This window comes from Dendrobates tinctorius, unplaced genomic scaffold (genome assembly GCF_039654945.1).
Source record: "Dendrobates tinctorius isolate UK_male_01 unplaced genomic scaffold, ASM3965494v1 ptg000046l, whole genome shotgun sequence".
NCBI lineage: Eukaryota > Metazoa > Chordata > Amphibia > Anura > Dendrobatidae > Dendrobates > Dendrobates tinctorius.
Window position 1 is genome coordinate 2,503,317 of NW_027361714.1, and position 19,465 is coordinate 2,522,781.

At 44.6% G+C, this 19,465-nt stretch overlaps 1 protein-coding gene across 4 annotated transcripts in view; it reads right to left on the reverse strand.

Moving 5' to 3' along the window:
• SASH1 (SAM and SH3 domain containing 1) overlaps window positions 1–19,465 on the reverse strand; it is a 222,841-nt gene that overhangs the window by 176,212 nt on the left and 27,164 nt on the right. The gene's annotated exons all lie outside the window — the stretch shown is intronic.

Sequence of the window (19,465 nt, forward strand, 5' to 3'; positions counted from 1 at the left end):
AGTCAGAAGACTACCAACAAATTTTGCAGCATAATATAGGGCCCAGTGTGAGAAAGCTGGGTCTACCTCAGAGGTCATGGGTCTTCCAGCAGGACAATAACCCAAAACACACTTCAAAAAGCACTAGAAAATGGTTTGAGAGAAAGCACTGGAGACTTCTAAGGCTACTTTCACACATCAGGTTTTCGGCGTCAGGCGCGATCCGGCGTCGTGCCGGAACGCCGGATCCGGCAAATGTTTAGTAAAACCGGATGTGCCGGATCCGGTTTTCTGCCGGATCCGTCTTTTTCTTGACAGACAAAACCGGATCCGTCTCATCCGGTCATCCGTTTTTCTATCCGTTTTTCGACGGATTACGCCGGATCCGGTTTTTAAAATTGACCCTTGTGGCCTTCCGAACGGGATTGGCTACTGGAAAACTATATATAGCATGTTCCTACAGCCCTTCTTTGACAGATTGTAGAGGAGAAAGTGCAGGTTGGAGAGAAGAGCAAGTTACTGGCGAAGATGGATGTTGTCATTGGAAATATTTTGAAGAATTTGGCGGATTTTATAGCGGAGGCGAATCGTTTGAGGGTGATTGTTCTGGAGAAGGAGAGAGCGACACAGCAGCGCATCAGGCATCGTAGACGACGTTTGTGGATCCACCCCATCACAGCCAAGAGAATGACGCGTGGGGTCTATTCTACACTCTGCATGGACCTTCGACGAAACCCGGATAAATTTTTTGGATATGTTAGGATGAAAATGGAGAATTTTGATTACTTGGTGGAGCGCATTGCACACCTCATAAGAAAAGCGGACACCTATTGCCGCTTCTCTGTTTCACCCGCAGAGCGTCTGATGGTGACTTTAAGGTAAGCCACATTTATTGGATGTGATCGCATCAGAGCACACTTTCACTGCAATCTTGTTGGTGGTAGTTTGTATCTCCAAGTGTTATAGGTCAGTTTTGGTATGTAATGCTGTGATTTAAAACTAATTTATTGTTTTTTAATTCCCCACAGATTTCTTGCAACTGGAGAATCCCTTTCGTCACTGCATTTCCAGTACAGACTCGGGATTTCCACCATATCTGGAATTGTGAAGTACACATGCCGTGCACTGTGGGACTCCTTAGCTGAAGAGTTTTTACCAGAGCCCACAACAGAGAGGTGGATTGAAATTGCTGACAAGTTTCAACAGATATGTCAGTTTCCCAACTGCTTGGGCGCTGTGGACGGGAAACATATCCGCATTGTAAAGCCAGCTGGATCGGGATCGGAATATTTCAATTACAAGAAATATTTTTCAATTGTCCTCATGGCCATCGCTGACGCGGAATACAAATTTATTGCGGTTGATATTGGGGCCTATGGCCGCTCCAATGACTCTCAAGTTTTCAAACTGTCTGCCATGGGGCGTAAACTGTATGGAAACACCTTCCAGTTCCCACCACCTAGACCGCTGCCGCAAACATCTGGTCCACCTATGCCATTTGTCTGTGTAGGGGATGAAGCCTTCCAGCTGTCAGAACACCTTTTGAAACCGTACTCCAGCAGAGGATTGACAAGACCAAAACGCATTTTTAATTACCGCCTCACAAGAGCAAGAAGAATGGTTGAATGTACCTTTGGTATTCTGACAGCCAAATGGCGGGTCCTATTGACTGCGATCAACCTCAAGACAGAAACTGTGGACGAGGTGATCAAAGCGTGCGTGGTACTCCACAATTTTGTTATCTGCAAGGAACCCATTTCCATTGAGGACACCTCTGAAGAAACCACCTTGCAAGATTACCATGACATTACCACTAGAAGTTCTGTGACGGTTTCAGTAATGAGGGACAATTTTGCACTATACTTTATGTCACCTCAAGGCAGAGTACACTGGCAGGATGACAGAGTGTGAAAGATTTGTGCCCTAACCAAACTTGTGTACCTTCTGTACCAACAGTATATACCTTTGCCAACCAAAGTTGGCTATCTTGTCATGGTCTCTATTTTTAGCTTTAGGCCACAGGTGTGTACCTGGTTGTGTTTTATGCAAAGTATTTCACCTTTTAACAAAAGTTGTGTACATTGTTAGGAAATCACCAACAATAAACACAACTTTTTAGGTGAAATACTTTGCTTCAAACACAACCAGGAACACAACTGTAGCAAAAAGCTAAAATTTACCCACAGTTATATACCTAGTTTTGAATACCATTTCACCTTTTAAATACCCTGTATTTAACCTTTTTCGCCGCAGAAAGAAATGACAGACAACCAGTGTAAAATAATTTAACTTTTATTGAAAAATGTTTTTTTTAGTAAACTTTTTTAAAATTTTAATAAACTTGTTTAATAAAGCTTTGAAACCATAAAACTGGTCATTTTTATTTAAATACACACATTATAAATCTGTGTAGTGTGTGGTGGGAATACTGCTGGAGGGGCTGCGGGACACTTCGACACTGGGAGTGTTGAGAGAGGACGGGGATCGTGGTGGGGAAGGAACAGTTAGAGGTGAAGGTGTGGAAAAAACTACAGAATGGGTGGACATGTGGGAAGCAGAAGAGGTGGTGGGTGGTGGAGTGGAGGGTTGGGCAGGGACTGTAGGAGCAGATGATGTTGATGGCAAGTTGTATGGGGAAGGAGTTTGGTACGGGGCAGGTTGCTGGAAGTGGGGAGATGTCTGGTACGGGGCAGGTTGCTGGAAGTGGGGAGATGTCTGGTACGGGGCAGGTTGCTGGAAGTGGGGAGATGTCTGGTACTGGGGAGGTTGCTGGTACTGGGGAGTTTGCAGGTACTGGGGAGGTTGCTGGTACTGGGGAGGTTGCTGGTGCTGGGGAGGTTGCTGGTGCTGGGGAGGTTGCTGGTGCTGGGGAGGTTGCTGGTGCTGGGGAGGTGGATGGTATGTAATAGGAGGGGGAGGATGGAAAGTGGCTGGAGGGGGTGTAGATGTAATAGGAGGGGAAGGATGGAAAGTGGCTGGAGGGGGTGTAGATGTAATAGGAGGGGGAGGATGGAAAGTGGCTGGAGGGGGTGCAGGTGGAGGAACTACTGTGGTGGGAGGAGGAGGTTGGGAGGTAACTTGCTGGAGAGCAGCGTGGCATGAATGCATTACATGCATCTGCTGGGCAGGAGAGAGCGTTTCCATGCGCTCCACAACAGACCTGAAAAAGGTGTGGTTTGGTGAAGATCTTGCTTCTGAATGCATGGTTTGCAGAAGTGTCTTCACCTCCAGAATGCTGGAGTTGATCTGCTGATAGCCTGCGGAGATTTGCTCTGACAAGACTTTTAGACAGTTCTGGAAAGATGCATTCAGATGCAAGAACTCTGGCGCATAAGTCTTTTCCTGACCCCTCTGCCGCTGCCGCCCAGTACCCGCAGGTGTACTAGAGGTGGCAGGGGCAGAAGGGTGGGGTAAAGGGAAAGCGATCTCCTCACCAGCAGCTTCATGTAATGTAGGCGGCCACGATGCTCCTGTGCTGGTGGATGGGACAGATGGGTCGAATGTGTGGGAAGGCTGGGAAGGTGCAGATGTACCGGGGCGGTCGAAGTGTCCCTCGGTGCCGGTCTCCTCAGGGATCGCCTCAGAAGGGTCCAATCGTGCAGGCTCCCGAGTGCTGCTCACCGTGCTGTGGAATAAAGAGAAAAAAAAACAATTAAAATAGTGACATGGTATGGACCTGGCTGAAAAAAAAAAGTTACATCTAAACATTTTTTTGTCACATGTGGTGTGTAATATTTACCTTCTGGTGAGCATTGTCTCCCGGAGGAACGACAGGGCTCGTGCGTACTTGTACTTGCTCCTGCGTCCTCCAGATCCACTCGGGGCCCGCATCTCTTTATTGAACTCCTTCTTGAAACGATCCCTCACAGACCGCCACCGCTTCACAATTCTCTCCCCTGAAACGAGAAAGGACAAAGTGGTTAGTATACAACATCACTGTTTCCCAAACTCCAGTCCTCATGGTCCCCAGGGGTCATGTTTTCAGGATTTCCAAAGTAAATAGAAATCCTGAACACATGATCCGTGGGGACCACGAGGACTGGAGTTCGGGAAACACTGGTTTAAATCAAGCAACCGGTACTGTATATACTTACGCTCTTTAATCTGGGCCCGAGCTTCGAGGTCCTCCCAGCGGTCCACAAGGAGCGAACAGATTTCCTCCCAGAGTCGTCGGGTAACAATCAGGTCAGCGTGGCGGCGGTCAGCCATATTCCAGAGCGGCTCCCTTTCTCTGACGAGATCGATGAGGCGGTCCACATCAATCCCTCCATCCTCACCGTCAGAGTCGGGAGCACGCTGTGAAGGCTGTTAAAGAAAAAGACAAAAATAACATAATTAGCCTCCACAAAAGAAATGAAATAAAAAGTGCAAAAAAAACAAAGCAAAAATATTTATACTTACACGCTGGTGACCGCCGCGTTGCTGTCGCCGACGACCCTGGGAGGCACTGCGAGGACCTCTTGGCCGAGCACCATATTGGGAAGACTAGAGTAGAAAACAAAAAATGTTATGTCTTTGGATGTAGGCATTTGTTTGCTGTGTGTGGTCTGCAGAACATTGTTTTCTATGTGTTGTGTGTAGTGTGATGTTGTGTTTCTGCGTTTGATGCAAAAAACTTACCAATTGTGAGCCCACTCCAAGTGTCTGTCCACCCCTTCCTTCTTCTTCTGGGAGCTCCTCTTCATCTTGTGATTCCTGTTTTGAAATAAAAGGCAATGAATACACATATATTACAGAGATGATGGATTTTGGAAATAAAAACTTACCGTCAAACGCTGACGATGCGAGGGAGGGCTCCCAGAAGATGTGCTGTCTTCCTCATGGCCAGACTCCATGGCTGTGGGTGGTGTTTCTGCTGCTGCTATTGCTGCTGCTGCTGCATCTATTGGGCGGCTGTTGAATAAAGAGAAACAAAGGGCCAATGAATTATCTTGATATTCCATAGCCCTAGTTTGGAGGAATGGGGGATTTGATAATTACCGTCTCTCATCTGCTGCTGGACTCCCCTCCCGTTGTTCAGCATGCTGCTCCATTTGGGGTGGTGCTGATGGTGCTGCTGCTGCAGATGTCTGCTGCCTTCTCCTGCTCCTGGTTCTTGGCTTGGGTGGCATGTTGGGTGTGGCTGAGGGTCCCATTGTCTTGCTTTTATATATGTCCTGTGGGCAGAGCTACTGAGCATGCTCAGACCAAAGAAACCGGATCCGGCCGCCGGATCCGGCTGTCGCCGGATCAGGCGCATTGCGGCGCTCATAGGCTTTCATTGTATGAAAAAGCCGGACACGCGGGATCCGGCGTGTCCGGCTTTTTCGCCGGAGACAAAAAACGTTACAGTAGCCGTTTTTTCCAGACGCCGGGTCGCGTCACATTGCCGGATCCGGCGAAAATCGGATGAAACGCATGGCCATCCGGCTCGATCCGGCTCTAATGCAAGTCAATGGGGGGGGAAACCGGATCCGGCATTGCATTTCGCCGGATCCGGTTTTAGTCAAAAGCGCCCGATCGCGCCTGACGCCGAAAACCTGATGTGTGAAAGAGGCCTAAGGTGGCCAGCAATGAGTCCAGACCTGAATCCCATAGAACACCTGTGGAGAGATCTAAAAATGGCAGTTTGGAGAAGGCACCCTTCAAATATCAGGGACCTGGAGCAGTTTGACAAAGAAGAATGGTCTAAAATTCCAGCAGAGCATTGTAAGAAACTCATTGATGGTTACCGGAAGCAGTTGGTCGCAGTTATTTTGGCTAAAGGTTGTGCAACCAAGTATTAGGCTGAGGGTGCCAATACTTTTGTCCGGCCCATTTTTGGAGTTTTGTGTGAAATGATCAATGTTTTGCTTTTTGCTTCATTCTCTTTTGTGTTTTTTCATTTAAGACAAATTAAATGAAGATAATAATACCAAAGAATTTGTGTTTGCAATCATTTTCAGGAAGAAACTGAATATTATCTGACAGAATTGCAGGGGTGTCAATACTTTTGGCCATGACTGTATACTTATCATTTACCATATGGAGAAACCTAAAAGAAAAGCGCTCTGAGGGTCTAACTGTGATTGACTGGTAGTGACAAGTACATCAGAGGGGGAAGCAAACCAGGGCCATGGAGTCAGTGTCCATTTTGGTGGATTCGGTATAAAGTGGACAAACTCCGACTCCTAAAATATATAATAAATTGGGTTCAGTAGTTCAATGCAGGATGTCCTGTAAATGTTTTCATAATAATTTGGGAAAGTTATTTTATGTCCTATAATTGTCTGTTCTGTTCCTGATCTAAGGCTCTGGGCTTTTAGCTGAGATGAATCTGTGCTGCACTTTATGTACAGACTCAGTAGTGACCAGTGCTGTGGGGTCATAGCAGAGATGAATCTGTGCTGCACTTTATGTACATGCTCAGTAGTGACCAGTGCTGTGGGGTCATAGCTGAGATCTGTGCTGCACTTTATGTACATGCTCAGTAGTGACCAGTGCTGTGTGGTCGTAGCAGAGATGAATCTGTGCTGCACTTTATGTACATGCTCAGTAGTGACCGATGCTGTGGGGTCGTAGCAGAGATGAATCTATGCTGCACTTTATGCACATGCTCAGTAGTGACCAGTGCTGTGGGGTCGTAGCAGAGATGAATCTGTGCTGCACTTTATGCACATGCTCAGTAGTGACCAGTGCTGTGGGGTCGTAGCAGAGATGAATCTGTGCTGCACTTTATGCACATGCTCAGTAGTGAGGCCGGGCTGTGGGGTCATAGCAGAGATGAATCTGTGCTGCACTTTATGTACATGCTCAGTAGTGACCAGTGCTGTGGGGTCGTAGCAGAGATGAATCTGTGCTGCACTTTATGTACATGCTCAGTAGTGACCAGTGCTGTGGTGTCGTAGCACAGATGAATCTGTTCTGCACTTTATGTACATGCTCAGTAGTGAGGCCGGGCTGTGGGGTCGTAGTGGAGATGAATCTGTGCTGCACTTTATGTACATGCTCAGTAGTGACCAGTGCTTTGGGGTCGTAGCAGAGATGAATCTGTGCTGCACTTTATGCACATGCTCAGTAGTGACCAGTGCTGTGGGGTCGTAGCAGAGATGAATCTGTGCTGCACTTTATATACATGCTCAGTAGTGACCAGTGCTGTGGGGTCGTAGCAGAGATGAATCTGTGCTGCACTTTATGCACATGCTCAGTAGTGAGGCCGGGCTGTGGGGTCATAGCAGAGATGAATCTGTGCTGCACTTTATGTACATTCTCAGTAGTGACCAGTGCTGTGGGGTCATAGCTGAGATGAATCTGTGCTGCACTTTATGTACATGCTCAGTAGTGACCAGTGCTGTGGGGTCATAGCACAGATGAATCTGTTCTGCACTTTATGTACATGCTCAGTAGTGAGGCCGGGCTGTGGGGTTGTAGTGGAGATGAATCTGTGCTGCACTTTATGTACATGCTCAGTAGTGACCAGTGCTTTGGGGTCGTAGCAGAGATGAATCTGTGCTGCACTTTATGCACATGCTCAGTAGTGACCAGTGCTGTGGGGTCATAGCAGAGATGAATCTGTGCTGCACTTTATATACATGCTCAGTAGTGACCAGTGCTGTGGGGTCGTAGCAGAGATGAATCTGTGCTGCACTTTATGCACATGCTCAGTAGTGAGGCCGGGCTGTGGGGTCGTAGCTGAGATGAATCTGTGCTGCACTTTATGCACATGCTCAGTAGTGACCAGTGCTGTGGGGTCGTAGCAGAGATGAATCTGTGCTGCACTTTATATACATGCTCAGTAGTGACCAGTGCTGTGGGGTCGTAGCAGAGATGAATCTGTGCTGCACTTTATGCACATGCTCAGTAGTGAGGCCGGGCTGTGGGGTCGTAGCTGAGATGAATCTGTGCTGCACTTTATATACATACTCAGTAGTGAGGCCGGGCTGTGGTTTCGTAGCAGAGATGAATATGTGCTGCACTTTATGTACATGCTCAGTAGTGAGGCCGAGCTGTGGTTTCGTAGCAGAGATGAATATGTGCTGCACTTTATGTACATTCTCAGTAGTGACCAGTGCTGTGGCGTCGTAGCAGAGATGAATCTGTGCTGCACTTTATGCACATGCTCAGTAGTGAGGCCGGGCTGTGGGGTCGCAGCAGAGATGAATCTGTGCTGCACTTTATGTACATGCTCAGTAGTGACCAGTGCTGAGTAGGAGTTGGGGAAATTGAGGAGTCGAAGGTTCGACTTACCGACTCCACAGTCCTGAAGCAAACCCCAGTGTGAGTTGCGTTCATGTGAAGGGGTTGTGTTGATAACACAATTATTGCAGCATGGGCATTGTTGGTACTGCTGCCAGCTCCGATCCCGCAATGAATGACTGATGTATCCATGAGAATGACCCCTTCTAAAAACTGTCCTGTGGAAGAGGTTGGTTGGTCCGATCCTGACAAGCATTGATTTCCAATACACAATACTTCCCTACAATCATCTGCTATCTTCTGCTTTCTTGGGAATTAGCAGCGCAGCTAACTACCAGCCCGCAGATCTCCCATCGACTCCTATAAACACATTATCATCATTACTATGAAATTGGTCTGATGTCATATGGTGCATATACATAAAGGTACGTAAAGTATTGGCTGACCCTATGGGTACGCCACATGCAGGATAATCTTGTTTTCAATTAGCCAAATTGTGCTCAATGCATAAAGTTGGGATATCCATAGTGAGTAGAAAAGGCAGGTCCGTGACATAACAAGAGACAGCATGACTCCTTTAAAATGATCGTTTATATCAATTAGTTATACCTCCACTATTTCCTTCCTGTGTAGTCAGAGACAAAACAGAACATAAATACGCCTTTTATTTTTGGGATTATTAATCTTCAAATGTTTGAAAAGTATGGACAAGTTATTTATATGATTATATTATGCTTATATAATGACACATATAGTATCACGCTATAAATCACATCATATTGCATCTGAATTAACAGGGAGACTTTCAATTTACCAAGAGACTGACAAAAATATTCCCTCTAAGATGGGGCCTGCAGACACAAAAAAGCCACACACGCAATTACCAAGAACTATAATTATCGAGCTTGCAGAGGTCAATTCAGTACACGAGAGAGCCGCCATCGGATATGTTTGGCGGTGGTTAATCTCAGGAAGAACAAAAGGATCAGCAGTTTGAAATCAGACATGGTAGCTCCTTAATTCCCGACAATCATTGGTCTGAGGTCCCCTTACACATTAGACCCTCATTCAAACCTGTTTACATCAGCAAGTTTAGCCAACATTGGTCTAATGTGAATGGGGGTTTTAAGTTGAAGCCCTAACCTTGATTCATGGCAGCATCTGTCACCTATATGAATATAGTGAGGAGCAAAAGAGCAACAATGTTTTGAACTTTTGACTTTCAGGCTCCATATCTCACCCTCCACTACTGCTTTGAACATGGTGCTACGATCATTTTATAGACAATCATCTTGCATATCTTTTACATAAATTTGACTTGCAACTATTGAGCATACGATTAGTTATGCAGATTCTTGTCATGTCACTGCATTGTTTTTGTTTTGTTCCTAAAGATCTAAATTTTAATTTGTATTATTTTGTTAATATTTTGTAAATCTATCTTTGGCTTCCAACACACTGCCTGAATCCTTCCTGGCATGCCCTCGATCAGATTCAAACATGTGTCTCTTCTACACGTTCCCAATGTTGGTGTATACTGGTCGATTCTAGCGATGAGCGAGTATACTCGTTGCTCGGATTTTCCTGAGCATGCTCAGGCGTCCTCCGAGTATTTTGGCGTGCTCGGAGATTTAGTTTTCGTTGCCTCACCTGCATGATTTTTGGTTGCTGGCCAGCCTGAATACATGTGGGAACTCCCTAACAAACAGGCATTCCACACATGTATTCAGCCTGTCCAGCAGCCACAAATCATGCAGCTGAGGCAACGAAAACTAAATCTCCGAGCACGCCAAAATACTCGGGAGGACACCTGAGCATGCTCGGAAAAACCCGAGCAACGACTAATAGTTTTTTTTTCAAATACTAACAGATATCATGAAATCATTTAACCTTACGCAATTCCAAAGTACTACACTGAAGAAGGTACAACCTGTTTTACATAGGAAGTAGTGATGAGCGAACGTGTTATCCGAGTATCTTGGGAGTGCTCGTAGATCATGTTCGAGTCCTTGAGGCTGCATGATTTGCTGCTGTTAAGGACATGTCACACTAAGAGATATCGCTAGCAATATCGCTATAACTAGTGACGTTATAGCGATATTGCTAGCGATATCGCTGTGTCTGATACTTACCTACGACCCGCTCCCCCGCTGGTTATGGCTGATCGCGCAAGAACGTCCAGGACTGTTTCTCGTCGTCAGCTTCCTGCGGCGCTTCCTGCTGTGACGACGAGCGACGCGTGGAGCCGGGCGGGAGGACGCAGGATCGCCTGGTGTGACAGGTAAGTAGCGACCCCCGTCCCCAGCGATGTCGCTGGTGAGATCTGCCTGTGTGGCAGCTCACTAGTGACCACTTAGCGATGTACCAGCGATCCTGACCTTGTCATATCACTGGTCGGGATCGCTGGTACATCGCTAAGTGTGACAGTACCCTTAGACAGCCTGAACACATGGGAATTCCCTAATAAACAGGCAATCCCTGCAAGTGTTGGGGCCGTCTAGCAGCTGCAAATCATGCATCCTCCAGGACTCGAACATAATATACAAGCTAGCCCAGATGCTCAGATAACACCTGAGCATGCTCGGATAAGATGTTAGCAGAGCACGTTCGCTCATCACTAATAGGAAGTCATGCCTCAGTCCCAACATTTTTAGGAATGAGGTGTTTTATAGGCAATGTGCATGAGTCAGTTACTACTGTATTAATCAGAATGACCTCCGCATGGATACCCATGATTTAGACTTCACTGCCTGACTACTGGTTTCTGAGAAAAGGCATAAAGCGGAAGGGAGATATGAGAAGCAAGAGTCAGCTCAGACACCATGCACACGGAAAAGGGAACAAGCATTTCATACAAGTGTAGAGTATGGAATTATGGTCATTAACTTCTATAAAATGCTTCATGTTAGGAAAGTTCTTGGAAAATGACTTGAGTTTCGATCTGAAGCTATAGCTACTTAGCATGTATGCAGCCTTTTATCATGACGAGCGATCCATAACAGACCAGAAAGACAAGAATATGGTAATTACTGTCTGTGCCTTGACTTTTGTCCATGTATTTAAGGACAGGCAAAATTCAAAGCAGATGCCAGGGCGTCTGATCATTGGTGATAATGGAAGAACGATGCACAGTATGTGTAGCTTTACCGAGACCTTGTGCACAATATGAAGAAATCTTACTGGCTGTATAATATGCTTGTGACTACCTGATTACACAGGTACATGGCTCACTACGCGAGAGATGCACTTTCTGAGCTGTGAATCATCACCAGTTGGATGTTACCAAGACTGGTGGAAGTATACAAAACTTCACTGACAGCAAGTGTTCATGACAACGTGATGGGTCCAAGATTCAGCTAATCCAAATAATGATGGATGGACCCCATGGTGAACCGCTAAGGGGGAGGTCTGTTTTGGAGGCAAGAATAGTGCGGCTATACCTCACAGCATGGCACAGAATATTATTCACCATTATTAGAGAGGCAATAATAAACAGTATGAACCTATTCCTCTGTGCTAGGTCCAACAAAGCAATCCTAGAGCCTCAAGCATCTGATATCCCATTCGGATTCATGGTAGACACATGGCTACTGAATTACTGACAGGAATGGAGAGCTTCAGCCCCACTGGCTATTTAGCGGAAGGCATCCCATGCTGTGTAAGAGAAAGAAGACATTCAGGCCAAATCATCATCAGATGCTTCCAGAGGCTTTCAGTGGGGACACTGAGCATAGCAGAAAGGTGATCCCACCATTAGCATTGGTGGCATAAGTGTGGGACCCTTACAGATCACTAGGGTGGGATTCTCATGTACACGGAGGCAGAGCATGGGGAGGGGATCACATACAGTATGCATAATGTTTCCTAATAAGGAGTATTCACTTCTTTGTTATCTTGTACGCAGGGAAGCACAGCTAGGTAAGAGAAAACTAGCTGGTCCTGTAATGACTACTATGACTGACCACATGAACCACATTATAATGACACCACGTTTAACTTGAAGCTTACAATCCATCAGCAGGTTTTTTGCTATGTAATCTGGGAGCAACATGATGTGAGGAAAGAGACCCTGACTCACCCAGGATGACTGATGTCCACGAATTACTGATAATCTAATATAGATGGGGGAGCCGACAGGCTATATGCTATGGCACCAGGGGGGTCATTAGCTTGGGCTCTACTGAAATAGCAGAGGTGTTCGGCTGGGTGGATCATGGATATATTTACTGTGGAGTCAGGCTGAGAGGTGTCAGCTACGTGATCATTCACCCACAGCTACCTAACGTCTGTGCCCTTAAGGGCTTCAACAATCACACAATTTAGCCATTCCTCTCATTCTCATCCTCGGAGCTGCGCACCTAGCGACAGCCATAAGATAACTTTAGAATTCCTCCAGAAGAAACCAGCACAGCCACATTAATAGAATTCCTGCCTGAATAAAAACATCAGTATGCAAAAACCAGCAAAGCAATTGTGTTTGATATTATAGTAGTAAAGTGTACAGTAATCGCTTCCAATAAATATGGAAGTGTAAATAAAAACGGCGCTCCCGCTGAGCAAATGACATTAGCGGGTAACAAGCCGCATTTGGCACTAAGCATATTAGCACTGAACTGGCAGGAATAAATGCTCCTCACTGATGTAAGACACTAATTATTCCGAACAGAGCGGAGACATTACAGTCAGGTTATGTGCCAAGATTGATTTATCCCTCCACTAAGCAGATAGTCCACGGATTGCCACCTGTCCTCCAGCAACATTTACTATGTGCAGGGATTCCCTACCCTCTATCGGGATAGATTATCAGTTATCACACAAAGCTGCTCTTACACCAGGGGGAAAAATACATACAGCTATTATGCAGAGCCTTTTATATGTGCAGCAATTCTAAGGAAGGCCAGAATTACACTGCGATGAAAACTTCCTTTTTGATAACAAGGTCGCTATTTAACAATGTTAATAACCACAGTATATTGGCCCAGTGGTTATACCTACAGCAGGGTGGCTCAGTGGTAATACCTACAGCAGGGTGGCTCAGTGGTAATACCTACAGCAGGGTGGCTCAGTTTTTATACCTACAGCAGGGTGGCTCAGTGGTAATACCTACAGCAGGGTGGCTCAGTGGTAATACCTACAGCAGGGTGGCTCAGTTGTTATACCTACAGCAGGGTGGCTCAGTGGTAATACCTACAGCAGGGTGGCTCAGTGGTAATACCTACAGCAGGGTGGCACAGTGGTAATACCTACAGCAGGGTGGCACAGTGGTAATACCTACAGCAGGGTGGCTCAGTTATTATACCCACAGCAGGGTGGCTCAGTTGTTATACATACATCAGGGTGGCACAGTGGTAATACCTACAGAAGGGTGGCTCAGTGGGTATACCTACGTCAGGATGGCTCAGTTATTATACATACAGCAGGGTGGCTCAATGGTTATACCTACAGCAGGGTGGCTCAGTGGTAATACCTACAGCAGGTAGCTCAGTGTGTATATCTACAGCAGGGTGGCTCAGTGTGTATATTCACAGCAGGGCGACTCAGTTGTTATACCTACAACAGGGTGGCTCAATGGATATACCTACAGCAGGGTGGCTCAGTGGTAATACCTACAGCAGGTGGCTCAGTGGGTATATCTACAGCAGGGTGGCTCAGTGCTGTCGATCCAGGGTTCAACTCCCACCCAGGACAATGTCTGCATGGAATTTCTATGTTTTCCCCATTGTGAAAAAGTCACTGGCAAAGTACTAGAGGGGAGATATGTAGCACTGAGGTTGTTAGCTTCAGAAACATACACATAGGAAAAATCATCCAGCACATTAAGTGATGAGAGGGGTTAAATCAGCCATGTTTAGTGCTAGGATGATTGAACAGCTGCAGAGTGGGAGGAGTGCAGAGGATAAATACCCAGTTTTCGAGAGCATTTCAGTGTGGATAGGTCTGGAGATGTGTTTGTGTGTTAAGGAAAGCTGGATGCATAGAGATTGCAGGTCTCCTGGATTGAATGTCCTCTGCTAAAGCAAATGGAAGCTGGAATCTAAGCCAGGTGGGCTAACAGCACTATTGTACTGTTACTTTATGTTTTACCTTCTGCTGGACAAAGGCTGGATTTACGTTTTCTGGTGACGTGGTTTATGAGGATTGCAATAAACCAGGCGGACTTTAAATAGAAACGGTTCCTGTGTCTACCTCTTTAAGAAGAAGAGCGAGTCCATCTACCACACCGTGTTTGGGTGAATTTACTCCTAGACTCCAAAGTAATACTGATGGGAAATGTATATTGTGAGCCTCAATGGGGACAGTGATGATGATGTCTGTAAAGTGCATGAATAACAGTGCCATACAAGCGAATAAAATAACTAAAGTAAATCACACATAATTACATACAGTTAGGTCCATATATATTTGGACAGAGACAACATTTTTCTAATTTTGGTTCTAGACATTACCACAATGAATTCTAAATAAAACAATTCAGATGCAGTTGAAGTTCAGACTTTCAGCTTTCATTTGAGGGTATCCACATTCAAATTGGATGAAGGGTTTAGGAGTTTCAGCTCTTTAACATGTGCCACCCTGTTTTTAAAGGGAACAAAAGTAATTGGACAGGTAAAATAATTGTAAATAAAATGTTCATTTCTAGTACCTGGTTGAAAACCATTTGTTGGCAATGACTGCCTGAAGTCTTGAACTCATGGACATCACCAGATGCTGTGTTTCCTCCTTTTTGATGCTCTGCCAGGCCTTCACTGCGGTGGTTTTCAGTTGCTGTTTGTTTGTGGGCCTTTCTGTCTGAAGTTTAGTCTTTAACAAGTGAAATGCATGCTCAATTGGGTTGAGATCAGGTGACTGACTTGGCCATTCAAGAATATTCCACTTCTTTGCTTTAATATACTCCTGGGTTGCTTTGGCTTTATGTTTTGGGTCATTGTCCATCTGTAGTATGAAACGACGACCAATCAGTTTGGCTGCATTTGGCTGGATCTGAGCACACAGTATGGCTCTGAATACCTCAGAATTCATTCGGCTGCTTCTGTCCTGTGTCACATCATCAATAAACACTAGTGACCCAGTGCCACTGGCAGCCATGCATGCCCAAGCCATCACACTGCCTCCGCCATGTTTTACAGACGATGTGGTATGCTTTGGATCATGAGCTGTACCACGCCTTCGCCATACATTTCTCTTTCCATCATTCTGGTAGAGGTTGACCTTGGTTTTATCTGTCCAAAGAATGTTCTTCCAGAACTGTGCTGGCTTTTTGTAGATGTTTTTTAGCAAAGTCCAGTCTAGCCTTTTTATTCTTGATGCTTATGAGTGGCTTGCACCGTGCAGTGAACTCTCTGTATTTACTTTCATGCAGTCTTCTCTTTATGGTAGATTTGGATATTGATACGCCTACCTCCTGGAGAGTGTTGGTCACTTGGTTGGCTGTTGTGAAGGGGTTTCTCTTCACTATGGAGACTATTCTGCGATCATCCACCACTGTTGTCTTCCGTGGGCGCCCAGGTCTTTTTGCATTGATGAGTTCACCAGTGCTTTCTTTCTCAGGATGTACCAAACTGTAGATTTTGACACTTCTAATGTTGCAGCAATTTCTCGGATGGGTTTTTTCTGTTTTTGCAGCTTAAGGATGGCTTGTTTCACCTGCATGGAGAGCTCCTTTGACCGAATGTTTCCTTCACAGCAAAACCTTTCAAATGCAAGCACCACACCTCAAATCAACTCCAGGCCTTTTATCTGTTTAATTGAGAATGACATAATGAAGGGATTGCCCACACCTGTCCACGAAATAGCCTTGGAGTCAATTGTCCAACTACTTTTGGTCCCTTTAAAAACAGGGTGGCACATGTTAAGGAGCTGAAACTCCTAAACCCTTCATCCAATTTTAATGTGGATACCCTCAAATGAAAGCTGAAAGTCTGAACTTCAACTGTATCTGAATTGTTTTGTTTAAAATTCATTGTGGTAATGTCTAGAACCAAAATTAGAAAAATGTTGTCTCTGTCCAAATATATATGGACCTAAAGTTGTGGCCAAAATTATTCACACCCCTGCAATTTTGTCAGATAATACTCAGTTTCTTCCTGAAAATGATTGCAAACACAAATTCTTTGTTATTATTATCTTCATTTAATTTGTCTTAAATGAAAAAACACAAAAAGAATTGTCCTAAAGCCAAATTGGATATAATTCCACACCAAACATAAAAAAAGGGTGGACAAAAGTATTGGCACTGTTCGAAAAATCATGTGATGCTTTTCTAATTTGTGTAATTAACAGCACCTGTAACTTACCTGTGGCACCTAACAGGTGTTGGCAATAACTAAATCACACTTGCAGCCAGTTGACATAGATTAAATTTGACTCAACCTCTGTCCTGTGTCCTTGTGTGTACCACATTGAGCATGGAGAAAAGAAAGAAGACCAAAGAACTGTCTGAAGACTTGAGAAACCAAATTGTGAGGAAGCATGAGCAATCTCAAGGCTTCAAATCCATCTCCAAAGACCTGAATGTTCCTGTGTCTACCGTGCGCAGTGTCATCAAGAAGTTTAAAGCCCATGGCACTGTGGCTAACCTCCCTAGATGTGGATGGAAAAGAAAAATTGACAAGAGATTTCAACGCAAGATTGTGCGGATGTTGGATAAAGAACCTCGACTAACATCCAAACAAGTTCAAGCTGCCCTGCAGTCCGAAGGTACAACAGTGTCAACCCATACTATCCGTCGGCGTCTGAATGAAAAGGGACTGTATGGTAAGAGACCCAGGAAGACCCCACTTCTTATCCCGAGACATAAAAAAGCCAGGCTGGAGTTTGCCAAAACTTACCTGAAAAAGCCTAAAACGTTTTGGAAGAATGTTCTCTGGTCAGATGAGACAAAAGTAGAGCTTTTTGGGCAAAGGCATCAACATAGAGTTTACAGGAGAAAAAAAGAGGCATTCAAAGAAAAAAACACGGTCCTTACAGTCAAACATGGCGGAGGTTCCCTGATGTTTTGGGGTTGCTTTGCTGCCTCTGGCACTGGCAGCATAATGTAGGGCTCAGTGTGAGAAAGCTGGGTCTCCCTCACAGGTCATGGGTCTTCCAGCAGGACAATGACCCAAAACACACTTCAAAAAGCACTAGAAAATGGTTTGAGAGAAAGCACTGGAGACTTCTAAGGTGGCCAGCAATGAGTCCAGACCTGAATCCCATTGAACACCTGTGGAGAGATCTAAAAATGGCAGTTTGGAGAAGGCACCCTTCTAATATCAGGACATCGAGCAGTTTGCCGAAGAAGAATGGTCTAAAATTCCAGCAGAGCATTGTAAGAAACTCATTGATGGTTACCGGAAGCGGTTGGTCGCAGTTATTTTGGTTAAAGGTTGTGCAACCAAGTATTAGGCTGAGGGTGCCAATACTTTTGTATGGCCCATTTTTGGAGTTTTGTGTGAAATGATCAATGTTTTGCTTTTTGCTTCATTCTCTTTTGTGTTTTTTCATTTAAGACAAATTAAATGAAGATAATAATACCAAAGAATTTGTGTTTGCAATCATTTTCAGGAAGAAACTGAGTATTATCGGACAAAATTGCAGGGGTGTCAATACTTTTGGCCACAACTGTAACTGTAGCTAAAGACCATGTCCACGTCTGTTTTCACTGACATCATATGAATGGATATTAAGCCAGGAATGGATCTATCACACGAATGACACCAACGGACCCTACTGACTATCATAGCATTGCTTGGGCTTCTTCATATTGTCCGGCATTGCCCCTCCCTCCCTCCCCTTCAAAAATTGAATAACCAGCATTGTTTTATTCCCTCCAAATTTAATAAAACCTGTGATGCAGGCTCCACATAGATTTTTCAGCGCACAGATCCTTCACATCTGTCTTGGAGGCTCCATTCAGAATCACATCACAAATTCTTACAAAAATGCCAGGCAAAATAATGTGGCAAGCGAAAATAATGGACCCTATTATAGTGAACGGGATCTGTCGGGAGCTGCTGGTTTCCATCATGAGATAGCTCTGGCACTGCCATTGATTTAATTGCTTTGATCCCGTAATGGATGAGAATAATGAAATTACAAGACACAGATGTGAGCTTAAAGCCTCATACACATTAGACTACGGTCGGCTGAATCTGGCTGACAGTCTTATTTTGTTTGAGAGTACCGACCAACTGATCGTCAAGGAAGATGATTATCAGCCATGCCCGAATTCGGACTGACAGTTGCTTTGTTCTCTCAAGAGATGTCTGTCGGCAGCTTTCTCGTAAAGAGCACAGGAACGTTCAGCCGAATGATTATTCCTGTCTAAGGGAAAGATGGCCGAGGTGGCTGTCGGCCAAACGCTCAACAGTCCACCTGTGGGTAATCGAAGTGTCACAGTCTGTCTATATATATATATATATATATATATATATTTATATATATATATATATATATATATATATATATATATATATATATATATACATACACACACACACACCTTTTGAGCTCCCAAATTGAGACCTTCGCTACTACCTCAAAGTTTGGTTTTCCTGAGCATTTGCCTTTTTTTGCCAATGTCTGAGACAGTTAATAATGTCCTGATGCAATATTTAGTGAAGAGCTGTCCCATAAGATACTAGAATAATACAGAACATACACGGTGCAGCACAGATCTGCTGTTGTCTTCCACTACACCAGCTATATATCAGGCCTGGCTTAACCTGATTTATAGACTTCTTTTATTTCACTTATCTGTAAGTAAGCTTGTCTGCCGTGAAGAGCGGGCAGCCGGAGGCGCTATCTGCAGCTTCCAAATGTGAATGCAACAGAACAGGTTGTAAGAACAAATCACCCCTAAGACGAGCATGAGCTTAATTACAACCCTAATGTTTGAGCATTTAAACATCGTCAGCGATTTACGCAAATTGCTTTCCGTCTCTGGCAGCCGAAAATTCGGCTTTAAAACTTCTTCCTCTGCGTGTTTTCACATTACTGGTAATAGAGAAGCAAAATGAAAATATTAATATGCGCAATGTATCCTCTGACTTCCAATGAATATAATGTCTCTTCCAAATTAGCGTCAACATCTGCAAGATCCAAAAAAGAACTTTTTCCTTTATGTAACCTAAAACGCAGTACAGTCTTGACCACAGAGCATTATAGTATGACCGGCTCACACACGCTTATATTAATGCAAAAATATCATTGGAATATCAGAAAATCCGAGGCTCCAAATGCTTTCACTTTCTTGGAAAAAATTACTTGACTTTTTTTCATCCTTTAAAATATATAGAAATACTTCTGGCCTTCTGGAAAATACAGAAAGTAGAAAATATAAGCCTTTATTTGG